General features: G+C 41.3%; 1 protein-coding gene across 4 annotated transcripts in view; it reads left to right on the top strand.

Annotated features, from left to right (window-relative positions):
* Positions 1-595: 595 nt before the first annotated feature.
* The window catches only part of CLCN3 (Cl-/H+ antiporter 3), a 144055-nt gene continuing 130985 nt past the window's right edge, over positions 596-13665 (top strand). For 3 of the 4 annotated variants that reach the window (XM_090036208.1, XM_090036207.1, XM_090036205.1), the window contains exons 1-3: positions 596-740; positions 6571-6610; positions 10799-10909. The gene's annotated coding sequence lies outside the window, so the exon portion shown is untranslated. The remainder of the gene's footprint in view (positions 741-6570; positions 6611-10798; positions 10910-13665) is intronic. The other variant, XM_090036210.1, reaches the window with a different exon arrangement.

Below are 13665 nucleotides of genomic sequence, written 5' to 3'. Positions count from 1 at the left end.
CCACCAGTATGGAGCTAAAGCCGGAGCCCAGAGCAGATGTTTGCAGCCTCCTGGCTGCAACTGGCCCAAGCTCTGGGTAGCTGCTGCCAACCACGGAGGGCTTGCAGCTGCCCAGCCGCCTGCTGGGAGCAGCCTGGGCTTAGCGGCTGGCAGCAGCTGCCTAAAACCCAGGCTGGTGGTGGTGTGCAGAGGAAAATAGCCTCGTGAGCCATGCTGGCCACACATACTGGGGGTTGCTGACCCCTGCCTTAGACCAAAAACCCAACAGCAAACTCAAGAAGTCGATTAAGACTCCTTGAAGGTGACTTGGGTTTTGCACATGCTGCATCAATTAAGTGCTTCAAAAATGAGTGTACATTTTGAACACTTTCCCTACTACCGCCTGTACATTGTATTGTACAAAGGTCTGAATAGTCGTACAGTTACAAAAACGATCGCAGCGCTGGAAAGCAGGCAAACCCCACAGAAGGCGGGAACGAAAAAACGCGGAGGAACGCAGAGCCGGACCCTTTTCGGGAACGTACCAGTGGCACCGGAAGTGCCCGGCATGCAACGGAGTGGCGGAAGCCCCGCGCCAGTTGTGCGCCGGCGCGGCCGGAAGTCCCAGCTCGACGCTCCAGCGGGTCAGCGGCTGGCCCGTAGGACGGAGCCAGGGGTGGGGGCGGGGGGCGGAGCAGAGCCCAACGGCCGCCGCAGGAGAATGAGCGAGCTGCCCGCCGGCAGCGGTGCCCTGTGGGCTGGTAAGGCGCGACGCGGCCCGGCCCCGAGTACCTCTGCACTCAGGTCGGTCGGACGGGACTAGAGGCCGGGGTGGCGGGCGCGGCCCCCACAGCCCGGCCCGCAAACTCCCCTCCCCCCTCCCTGTGCTGGACTGCGCGGGGCTGCTCCAGCGGCCAGCCGCCTCGGCAGGCGCGTCCGGCTCTGCGCAACTTTCTTCTGTCAATACTGTGAGCTCCGCAGCGGGCCCCCGGCCCCATCTTCTGACCCTTCCCGGCCTAGTCCTCTGCCCTGCCGTGCTGGATTGGGAGTGAGCTTTGCTGCTGCTGAAGGGAGGGCGTGTTTGTCCAAAACCAAATGGGGGCAAAGCTTGGCCCTTTCTTTTTCATGTTATTTCAAGTGTGTTAATCTTGCCTGCCCTGTACTCTGCCACTGTTTGTAATGGCATTGCTCTCTCTGAAGGAAGGATTTCTTCAGGCCATATCTTTTATTGGATCGACTGTGTAGTTGGGATGAAACTTTCCAATGCAAGACGTGCAATCAGAGACCCGTAGAAGGATATTTTGTCTTTGAAAGCTTGTCTGACTTTTGACCAAAATTGGTTCAATAAAAGATGCCACCCTAAGAAACCCTAAGTTGCCTCTTGCATAATTTCTGGACTGTCACAGTTGCAGCCTCGCTCTTGCGCTGTCAGCCCTCTCTGTCAGCCCTGCTCATAAATCGGTTGTTCGTTATCTTTGCTGTGGAAGGGAAAATGATTTTTACAAAATCCAAATGGGGACGGAGTCTTTCAGATCTGTCTGTTAGCCTTTTATTTTTCCTGGTATTTCAAGTGAATTAACCTCAGAAGCAAAGCTGTACGCAGTTTTGTTTACGCTGTGCTTCTCTGTTGTGACTGGTGAACTGCCATCTCCCTTCCTGCTCCCTTTCAGTGGTTACCTGTTTTGACCTCCCTCTTGTCTTTCTCTCATGGTATTTCCTTCTGTTCTGCTCTGGGGGCTGCTATGTGTGTGTAGGGAGCCTGTTCCTACATGCTGTAATTCCAGAGCATCCAAGCAGACTTGATTAATTGAGTCTGCTGAAGTGTAGAAACTACCATGCTCCAGCAGCCTTCAGCATCACGTGTATCAGCATCCCCATGCTGAAAAATGGCACCTGGGTGCTTTAAACTAAAGCTTATTGGATGTGCTTTAGTTCGAAGCACCCTGCCGTCATTTTTCAGCACAAGAACACTGATGCATGTGATGCTCCACGCATATTTATTTAGTGCGGCTCTCAGAGCTGCGCTCATTAAAGTTGGGTCCCCCCCCCCCCCCAACGCCTCCTGGAGTATGTGTATAGATGCCCTTTGAGCTTGAGGCGGTATTATCCCTGAATATATCAATGCCTATGAGAGAGAGGCAGAATCCAGGGCAGGGTGGTACTTTCTGAATGAACTTGTTCAGTAAATCATGAGCTTTCATAGACTGCAGCTTGCTTTATCCTATATAGTAGGCTATTCAAGTTGTAAACATGTTATGTACTTGTAGACCACTTGTTAGTCTGTATGGTGCCACCCTGCACTGCTTTCTGCCAGTCTTTGTATATTGCCTTGGCTCTGATTCTGCTTCCTTAGCTTAGATTGGAGCCTTACATCGTAAGTGTTTTCAGGATGGGGTTTGGCCTTTGGGGTCTATGAAGAGTGCCTATAGCATGTTAGGTGTTAACAGACTACAAATTGTATTACTTGTAGTCCACCTCATGTTTAGGTGACAGCAGGCTCCAGGCTTTGTAGGCATTGAGTGTTTCTAAAACTTGGAGATGGCTTGGGACATTGCAAGCCTGTGGTTGAAGTTTTATACTTTAGAATTAACCTAGATCAAGGGTTCCCAAAGTTTTTATGCCATGGCCTGGCAAACTGTGGCCTGGAAGTGGCTGTAGGCCGGCAAACTGCAGCCCAGCAGTCGCAGCTGACTGCAGCTGGAATTTCTGACTAGAAGAAGGTAAGGGATACCACTATCCCCCGAGGGGAGGGCAAATCCTGTACTGCTGCGGACCCTGCGGAAAAAGCCATGGCCTCTGCCTGGCTTTGAGGGGCTGTGGCTTGTCGCTCCCTGGCCACTTCCGGTCTAGCAACCGACTCACCGTGGTCTGGGGGTTGAGAATTACTGACCTAGATTAACTTTCCTTGCATAGTAATAGAGAAAAAAGAAGAATGTGTTGACTGGTGATTCTTACCAGGTGTCATGGCTGCCTGGGGTACCTTGAGATCCTTTCAAGGATGCCACACAATATAAAACCAAAGATTTCAAATAGGAATATGTGCTGTGGAAAACATTCTGAACTACTGTGACCTTTCTGAGTTCTTTGCAACAGAAAAATTGCTGTATTATTTCTCTAGTCAAAAAAAGAGTGAAAAAATTAAGAATTACTATTTTCTAAGGAGTGCCTTAAGTCCAACAAGAGGGGTGCCTTGAGTGTGAAAAGGTTGAGAACCACTGGTATTGACGATATCTGGAACGGAGGTTGGTGTGCCTTGCAGTAATCAGGGGATACCCTGTGTTTGCTTCAGGGTATTTTTTTGGTTTTGGTGTTTTGGAGAAAGTTTGAGTAAAGTGATTTGTGGTATATCAGCAGAGGATAGATGTTAAGAGGTTCAAGTTCTTTGTTGAACAGGTTTCTTACTAGAGTGGGGTATGCATGTGTCTATCTAGTCCTGTTTTTTCATGTATATTTTTATGTGGTATATGTTCTGGCACAGAATCCTTGGAAAATGGATGGAAAAAAATAAATGGGGGAGAAGTTATGTACTGTACCATCCTTGGTTGTCTTCTGAAGCTTTGACTATTTTTATTTTATTTATTGTACATGTGTATGTTATTCTTATCTTTTCCATCTAATTGGTTTTCTTCTTGATCGTTCTAGTTCATGTTTCTTTTATGCATCATTCTCATATTCCTCACACTTTCTTAGCTCACTGACAGGTCTTGTAGTATTAATTTATTTATTTTTATTAATTTCTGTTTTGGATCCTAGAAGCCAAAGAGAGGTCTCCCAAGATTTATAATGTTAATAAAGCTTCTTAAATACCCTCAGTCAACTTTCCTAGCAGTACTTGAAACACTGCAATTTTTCTGTTGGCCAAGATAAGAGCTAAGCTATTTTGAAACATGGTATTCCAGGAAATATTAGAAACTTACATCTCTCAAATTAGTTTTTAGGTTAATCTCAATTTTTTTTCTCTCTGTCTCTGGCCAGAAGAGAATCTATCTGGTTGCGGGTAGCAAGTTGCTATTCTGAACAAAGTGTGGGTCAAATACAGAATTGAGAACCATTTGTTTTGCTAAGTTTGGAATCACTTAGCATGATTTCATGGTGTCTTTTACTATTGCTTAAGTATATAGAATTGCTTATGAGCATGAAAGCCATGTCTCTGCCAAGCCACAGAACCCAAGCCAGGCAAGCATATGCTTACAAGCTATATCTGAATGCAGGATGTCAGCAAGGATACCTCTTGGATTTCCCTGCTGCCTACATCCTCATGCCTAGGGACCTACCAAAGTCATGGTGGAAGTGTGCTGCATAGTGACTCCTTTAATTTTGCAGTTTCCCCTGTGCACCCCCACACCTGATTGCCAGAGGGGCTCTGCCACTCACTGCTTACTCATGACTGGAGGGGAGGCAAAAAACATGTTTTTTAAATATGATATGGTTTTTGCCTTCTGCTGCTGATTGGCTGACCTGACAGCCCTGTTGCTTGGTGCTGATCAGCCAGGAGGCAAAAACCATGCCATAATTAAAACTGGTTTTGCCTCCCTGCTGATTAGGGGTGAACAGTGAGGCTCCTCTGACAGTCAGTGGTGGGGAGGAGGGGGTGCGCCTGGGAAGCTGGAAGATTAAAGGAGCCACCATGCAGCAGGCTTCCATTGTAGGTCACTACTCATGCCATTCACTCCTTGTGTGCCACTTCTATGGTAAACAAACTATCCTGGGAAGCAATACCCTCAAACAAGCTGTGCTGTTTCACAGGAGGTGTCTCCTGAGCTGGAACTGCAATAGCATTTGTGCAGTGGTACAGGCAGCTAATTAGCTTACTTGATGTCCTGTTTGGAGCAGCATGATGTGGGAGGGTGCTGGTGCCTGCCCTGGTAAGTTTGTCACACAGATGGGCCTTCTGTCAATGGCAAATAGATGACAGCAGTAAGTTGATTTTTTTTAAGTTCCTTGTTTTCCTCATTTTGGTCTGGGAGAAAATAAAAGCTAGCAGTGCTTTCCTGAACTTGTACACAGACTTGCATACGGTACTTTCATATTCATATTAATATTAAACTAGTGGATTGAGTCATTGGGTTAAAAGCTCCTGTTGTTTTAAATGGGGCTGTTTTTTTTTCTTTTATGATTAATTAGAAAGCTTCGTTAAACTTTTTAATTTTTGTTAAACTGTGTAATGAAAGCAAAACTTTTAGGGAGAACTTTGAGGAGCACTGGCAGTGTATAAATCTGTATTTTTTTTAACAAGGTGATATTAAAGTTTAAAAATCTAGCTCTTTGATTTATATAATTTCATGAAAATGAGTGTGATCTCTGGGGCCTTACATGTTGCATGTTTGGTTGGGTGCGTAGCCCCTCCCCTCAACTTGCCTGCCATGACTTTGATGTCAATCTATCAAGAGAAGGGTTTCAGTGGAGAGCTTCCTGGGAGGGCCTCCTGACAAACGGCAGTACTCTCAATTGCTTGGCGCAGTGTTCCATGGGGCTTCTCCTCCCCTACACCTTGTCCACTTGCCAACCGGATGGGTGTCAGTATAATGGTGATTGCAGCCCTGCGGGGGTTGCCCGTAGCTTGCTTCGAGTGGGGTCCCATGTCTGAGAGGACTCAGTTGACTCTTATCCCTCTGGCCTCGAAGCAGGGCCTGCCTTTCACTAATCTCTTTGATTTTCCATTTTTTTTTTCTTCAAAAGAAATATTCTAAGTAGGAGTGGGCTGTGGAGCTGCCTCCTTTACTCCAGCCTCCTCCAGGGGGCTCAAATGCCTCATCTGCTCTGCTCGCTGCAGGGAGCTTAAATGCTTCCTTTAGTTTGCCTTCGGCGGGGAGCTGGAGGGTTTCTCCTCCTCTGTCTCCTACAGGGGGGCTTGAAGGTTATTTATAAATCTGTTTTCTTGAAAATAAACTTCCTTGCCATGCCATGCTTCCATAATTTAGTTATGTACTTGCTTTTATAACCTGGCTTTTTGCTTTAGATTTAAAAGGCTTGCCGTAAACTGAACTGTTTCAGTGATGCATACTGAGTGTGACCCCTTGACACTGTCAGCAGTGCCTGGAGGAGCTCATTGCTCGCCACCCCACCACTGACACTGCCGGCTTCTGCGGGCGCAGTCCATGATCCCTGCTGGCCACTGCTGGTGGTCACTGACCCTTGGTCAGCACTTGCCACCATGCTCCATGCCTCCCCAGCTACTGGGGGCATGAGTTGTTCATGCCCTTCTCCCACTCCCTGCAGCCCCAAGAAGCTTATTGCAGGCTAAAACTTTGCCAGTCAGTAAGAGACAGCCTGTGGCTTCCTGCTTTTCGAGGCAAAAATCTGGGTTTTTCTCTGTTAAAAAGGGGAAAATGCATGGTTTTCTGCAGGAAAGGGAAACCTCAGATCCCTGATTATCAGTACAGTGTTTTGAGTATTTATATAATGGCTTAATTTCACAAATTACACTAAAAAATGCTTGAAGTTGGTATTCATATAATTAAGAAATGACTCAGAAAAATTAACCTTTTTTTGAACTTGCAGAACAACGTGTTATACAGGCAAAATATAAGAATAGTATCTTAATTCCTTATTTAAAGAGGTTTTTTTTTCTTTTTAAATTGGGTTTTATAGGTGTTCTGGAAAAGACTGGTAGCTGTGGTGGTCATTAAAGGTTAGTGGCATTAATAACAGTGTATCTGATTAGTATTAATAGTTTAAAATAGATTACAAGTAGTCATTCTTTATCAATCAAAAAGTGGTTAGACATGAGAGAAGGTAAAATAGATTAACTGGAAGAACATTGTATGTTACTTTTTGTTTGTTTGCTTCTTTTTAATAGTGATAAAACCATCAGATCTTTTCTTGGACATTTGGAAGCTGGAAGGTTCCCTCCAGACTTCATGCTGTCTGCAAGCCTCCTTCACTTTTTTGGGCAAGCAGAATACCTCTTCTAGTGGTTCTGTTGACTTGACTTGGGCTTAATTTGGAATTTATTGAAATTATTAGAGTAATCATGTCTTTCTACAATCACTGTAAATTAAATTAATTTTTGGCAATTTGAATCTTGAATTCCAAGTTACTTTTAAAATGTACCCAATCAGATTGCATTTTTTATTACAAAATTGAGGTAAATGAATTGATAAAAGATGTTTGAGCCACCCAAAGCATTCTGTGGGCAGCCACTTCCTATTTCACCTTCTCCTTGATTCTTCAGTGAAGTTGTCAGTATTGGATTTGTGTAAGTTTATGTCCATGATCTGGTGCAATGAATGGCATAAAAGTATCAGTTCATAAGCAGGGGTGTAGGTTGTAGCCGTGTTGGTCTAAGGACATAGGCAGACAAGGTTCTTTGGGTGAATCTGATATATTTTATTAGACCAACTTAAATAATTGGAAAACAATTGTTAAGCAAGGTTTCGGGTTCAAAAACCCTTCGTCAGGCTAAGGAAGTTTCTGCAGTAGGTGTGTGCTCTTCCTGGATGGAATGAAAAGTAAAGAAGCCAGAGGCTGGGCTAGTATGCATGCAAGACAGGCAGTCAGTGAAAATGTAGATTGAGGAGTCAATGGGTGAGAGACAGGCTGGGGGTGGTGGGGGGAGGGGAAGAGAGAGAAGGGGGATGAATAGTGGAGAGATACCTAGGGTGTCAGATGTCAGGCAGGTGTCATAAATCCAATATTTATATTTAGTCCATGATTTTTATTATCCAGGAGGTTAATGAAGTGGAGTTCATAAGCGCGTCTCTGGGAAGTGTTTTGTAAGTTTCCTTTGAGGATCAGAACTGAGAGGTTGGAGAGAGAGAGGTTTTCTTGTGAGAAATGTGCCCCCACAGGTAATTGGGTATTCTTGTCTTTAATAGATTTCTGGTGTGCATTCATTCTGGTGCACAGTTGTTGTTTGGTCTCTTCTACATATTCTCCATCAGGGCATTTGGTGCATTGGATGAGATGTATTACATTTCTGGAGGTGCAGCTGTAAGATCCGGGAATGCTGATGGCTCTGTTGTGGGGTATAGTAATTGTGGGGGTGGTGGAGATGTGTTGGCAGGTTTTGCATTTCTTGTCATGGCATGGTCTGGATCCAGTTGGTGTGTTCTGGGCTTGAGGAATTTTGCTTCTGGTGATGAGGTTAGCGAGGTTTGGTGCTTGTTTGAAGGCTAGGATGGGTGGCTCTGGGAAGATCTTTTTAAGAATAGGGTCTCTTTCTAGTATGGGTTGTAATTGTTTGAGGATTTTCTGTACAGGTTCGAGGGAGGGCTGATATGTCATAACCAGTGGTGTGTGTTTTATGGGGGGTTTTCTTCTGTACTGCAGCAGTTCTTCACGTGGTATCCAGGTGGGTCTTTCAAACGTGTGATCTGTCTCTCTGGAGGAGTGTCCTTGTTAGGTGAAAGCCTTTTTAAGATTGGTGAGGTGGCAATCCTGGGTGTTCTCCTCAGTGCAAATTCAGTGGTATCTGAGGGCCTGGCTGTATATCACAGCTTTTTTGGTGTGTTTAGGGTGATCGCTGGTTCTGTGCAGATATGTATGTTAGTCTGTGGGTTTCTTGCATAACGTGGTCTGTATTTAATCATTCTGGATACTGGTCATCGTGTCTAGAAAGGAGATGTTCATGCTGGAGTATTCTAGAGAAAGTTGGATGGAGGAATGGTGATTGCTGAATTTCTGATGGAACTCAATCAGAGATTGCAGGTTTTCAGTCCAAATGATGAAGATGTCATCAATATATCTTAAGTATAGCAAGGGTTTGATGGTGCAGTGGGGCCATTTTGGTGCCCATAGCTGTTCCCATCATCTGGGGGAAGTGTTGATTATTAGAAGTGAAATTGTTGTGTGTGAGGATGAAGCGTATAAAGTCAGTAATACCTTTGGGTGTGTATTCTGAGTTGTCATCTTTCTTGGATGCCACCCTGGTGTGGGATGTTGGTATATGGACTGGTAATGTCCATGGTGGCTAGGAGGGTGTTGCTGGGAAGGTGGTTTATGTTTTTAAGTTTCCTTAAAATATCTGTAGTGTCTTGTACAAAACTTGCTTTGTGGGTGACGAGTCATTTTAGGATTGATTCAGCAAAACCTGGTATTTCCTAAGTTAGGGTCCCATGGTTGGATATGATAGGTCTGCCAGGGTTCCCTTGTTTATAGATTTTAGGGAGCATGTAAAAAGTCCCTGGGTTGGGTAGTGGGGGGATCAAGGTCTGCAGTTTTTCTTGTAGTCTTGATGGAAATGATTTGATGGTATTGTTGAGTTTCTTGGTGAAAAGGGGAGTAGGATTTTCTTGTAGTTCTTTGTAGTAGGTGGTGTCAGAGAGCTGTCTGTTGGCTCCTTTATGTAGTCTTCACGGTTTAGGATGACTATGGCTCCTCCTTTATCTGCTGGTTTTATTACTATTTGGTGGTTAGATCTTAGAGATTCTTCACTTCATAAGCAGCCTCCTCCTTTTTAAATTAAATAATGTAATTAGCAAATGAAGAAAAAAAGATCCATATGTACCTTGAACAGTAGGTCCAGGCTGTCAACAGTTTTTTGCCAGAATTTTACCAAAGCAGAATAAAGAAAAGGAAATGTGTGACAAACTGAAATTCAACTGCTGTTCATATATATCTGTTTTTAATATCAAGTGTAGTGTATTATATGATGTGGGCCTTTTTCTGTGAAAGTTTTATCACTTTTAACTATATTGGTACACTTAAAACAGTACAAGCTACTCATTTTCTGTAGTAGTTCACATAGATAGGCATAAAGATGCATCATACTGTATGGAAAGGACAAGTCATGCCTAGGGCGCTTTTTGGTGGTAGAACAGTTTACTGATGGTGAATTGTAGCTTTATAATTACAGAAGAAATTGTTTTGTTTTTTTTAAAGCAGAACTTGATAATATTATACAAATACAAAAATTAGGTATAGAATTTGTAAGTCATTCAAACATTTCTGAAATTTTTGCCCTGAATCTAAATGGAGGTTGTAACCTAGGTTGGATTAAAAAATGAGTGACTGATAAAGCTGTTTTAATTATGTTCAGCTTTTTTCACATGCAATGAGTAAGTCACTGAGTTAAATATTTTTGCTTTGTGTGTATATCAAATAGACATAAATCATTTATATAATTTTACATTTATAATATATGTAAGTATAACATTTATGTATACAAGTTATGTATGTATTAGTTTACATAAACTTAGTATTATCATGTGATATAAAGCAGTTTTGGTAGAATACCAGAAAGTATTCATGTAATATCTTTTCCATTAGAGGTAAGATTCCATGTATTTAATTCAGCTTCAGTGTTCTGCTGTTTTTCAAATAGGTAAACATACAGGCTATACAATAGAAATGCACACTGGCTATTTATAAAATTAGTCTGTAGATTATTATGTAGGACTTTCATTTACTAATACGGTGGTTCTCAACCATTTTAGCCTCAGTGCAACCAGTGCTTCATAACTTCTTATTCTGATATAGGAGATCACCAGCTGAGAACCACTGAGCTAGAATCTAAATTCAGAAAAGTTATGGAGGAACTCCTTGGGTATATATACTTGTGCTCTGTGGGGGGTGCTTTAATTAGAGCGGTACTCAGAGCTCCTCTAATTAAAGTACCAGCAGAATCATGTGTATTCAGCATCTTGCACTTGAACTATGAACTATGTTTAGCAAGTTAAACCAATTATTTTCAAGCCATCTGAGGGAAAAAGTTCTAAAATGCCTAAGAGAAAGTCATTTGAGCTTAAGTTCTTGCCTAATTCTCTTTAAAATGAAACAGTTTTTGTTTGTTTTTTAACCTAAGCTGTTTTGAAAATTCTTACTCCTTTAACATTTTTAGAACTCATAAATCTCACCCTCCTTCCCTTTTTATTCATAGAGTGGAAGAGATAAAACACGTTTTCCTGCTTTTTCAACTCCCAGTTGATTTCTCTGCTTCGAATGAACCAGTCCAAATGAAGAAAATATTATTTCTTCACCTGCTGAAGAGGTGACTGCTGGTAAAAAAAAAAAAAAAAAAAAAAAAAAAGCTGGTTTAGCACTTCAACAAACCCTGGTTCCAGGTGCTTTGCTAGTGATTTCCACCAGTTCAGTGGTGTGACATTTTTTTAAAACATGTATTCCTTGCAATGGTTGATCTTTAACCCTGAAATTTACTGTGTCATGATTGATGGGTGATTAATAAATACCCATGTCATAGCAGCAGTGACTCAACGTATTTTATTTAATGTATTTTAGTAGATTTTACTGTTAAGAATACTGTTGAGAATCACTGGTCTAACCTATGATCCAGAAATAACTGGGAATTCATATTAAACCATATTTTAAACATTAATTCAAAGTTTTAAAAACTTATTTCTCAGTTACACAACTATACACTTAAGATCTATCATGCATTTTAAAAAAAAGTTGGTGAGTTATATTTTGCCAAGCATTTAGATTTTCTTTCTTATAAGCACTATAAAAATCTAAGCATTTCCATGAGTTTTAAATTAAAATTATTTTTATGTTCTTTTCAATGTTAACATATTTTACTTCTTGCATTTCTCCCAACTCAGAGTAAAAACATATTGCAATGGTTTATGAACTCACAAAATTAATGTTTTGTTTCCATTGAATATTTCTTCCTCATTTAAATAATGATAGCAAAGAAAAGTATGTTTTTAAAAACTGCTTTACATGGATGCCTTTTCAACAATAGGGTCATGTTTAAAAATGGTATTTAGAAACAGTCCTAAGTTTCTGAAAATCTGTTTCATTTTAGATGGATAGAGATATAGATACATAGTTTCATTTTGGATTATACACACCTGCATGCATGCATGCACATGTATACATGTGGCCACACTTGTGCATACATGCACGCATATATCTATTGCTAAAATCTATTTCATTTTAGAGTCTCTCTCTCAAATGTATATATCTATCTATAGATATATACAATCTATCTTTAAAATGATACAGATTTGGACCATATGTAAGGTGTATGTGTGTATATATAATCTAAAATGAAACAGATTTTGAGATGCTTAAGAAACAGTTCAGATGTTTAGAAACAGTCTTTTTAAACATAACCCTATTGTTGAGAAGAGATACATGTGAAATAGTTTTTTTTTTTAAAAGCACTTCTCTTTCGCTATCGTTTTTAGGTTTACGTGTTTTCAGAACTCATATATTTTTATAAATAAATATATATGTGTGTGTATGTGTATAATATTAATAAATATACAAGTATAGGCTTAGTGTTGGTGCATAGTGAAATAGCTACACAACAGAAAGCATGTAACTTTTCAAGTGAAAATCCTTTCTAATAGAAAACCTTGCAAAATAATTACTTCATAATCACTATATGGAAACAATAGTCTACTATTATGCTGACACCTTATTTTCATAAGCCAGGAAATTCAGTTTGTTTTTCCAACAGCTGTAATGTTTATTACTTTAAATATGCAATTTCTTAATAAAGTTCCTTCAGCTCTTAAAAGATTATGCTACAACACCTTGTAAAACATACGATATTTTTATCTTGGCCTTCAAAACTGTTTTCCAGCTAAATAGAATTTAAATTACTAATATTTTATTAAAGTATTAACGTACCAGCATCTTAAATTACTGCAACTATCCACCCTCCTGAAAAATAAGTCGAACTTAGCTTCTGCTCCTTACTTTTCTTCTGAGTCAGTATTGTCCACCTGAATTTCTCTCTGGCTTCCACTGTTTTTTTCTTTGCTTCCTTTAGTATTTTTTATTTATTAGTTTTTTTTCCTTAGGTTTACCCTCACCAGTTGTGCCTTTAGTATAACTGTTGAAATGAACTTCCTTTTTGTTTTTTCATCAATTTTTTCACTACTTCTATAAAATTAACTACCAATGCAGAGTTTGGGATCTTTCTTTCTTTTTTTTTTGTATATTGCTTGCAATATGAAAAATTGTAAAAGAGAGAGTAAACATGTAAATCAAATGGTGGGAATAATAATTGATAACAATAGTACTTCTGTGTAGCTATCGCTATTTAATAGTGAACTTCTATGTAAACTACTTTTGTACACTAGGAAGTTAAAAAGTATATGTGTAAAATTATATTTATATAACAAAGTTTGGAGATCCTGTGAGGGCATTTGCTCTCTTGCTCTCTCTCCAGTTGATTAATTTAAAAAAATCCCCTCTTTCTTTATAGATATATAGCTATATCTATATATATCTGTATATAAAGCTTCTATTGCCGCTATACACATGTAGTAGAAAAAAGGACCTCCTTTTGCCTTTTTTAAAGAGGGGCACTACATTGGCCCTATTTATATATAAATAAATAAAATATACTCACACATATGTACTAGCCAAGTGCCTGTCAATGATGGATGGGCGGTGGGGATGGAGTGTCACCACCCCATGCTGCTGCCAAACCGCATCTGACAACCCCCCCCAAACGCACACACTTTGTGCCTGGCTCTGTGTGCTCCCACCACCTGACACACCCTGCCACATACACCCACCCAGCCACATGCCACACACCCACCCAGCCACATGCCACACACACACCTCTACCAACCCACACACCCAGCTACCTGTCCAGCCACAAACTGCACCCAGCCTCATGCCACACCAAAATAGCCACCCATCCAGCCCCTCCCCCCCATACACCTGTGTGTTCCACCCCCCCTGTGTACCCCACAGCCCGTGGGTGTATGGGCGGGTGTGGCTGCATGGTGCCATATGGGGAGCCCCCCCCCCCAACCCTGGCTGGTC

Source organism: Crocodylus siamensis, chromosome 2 (assembly GCF_052110815.1).
Source record: "Crocodylus siamensis isolate JL-2025a chromosome 2, ASM5211081v1, whole genome shotgun sequence".
In the NCBI taxonomy this organism is placed as follows: domain Eukaryota; kingdom Metazoa; phylum Chordata; order Crocodylia; family Crocodylidae; genus Crocodylus; species Crocodylus siamensis.
This window is presented reverse-complemented; position numbering and strand designations above follow the sequence as displayed.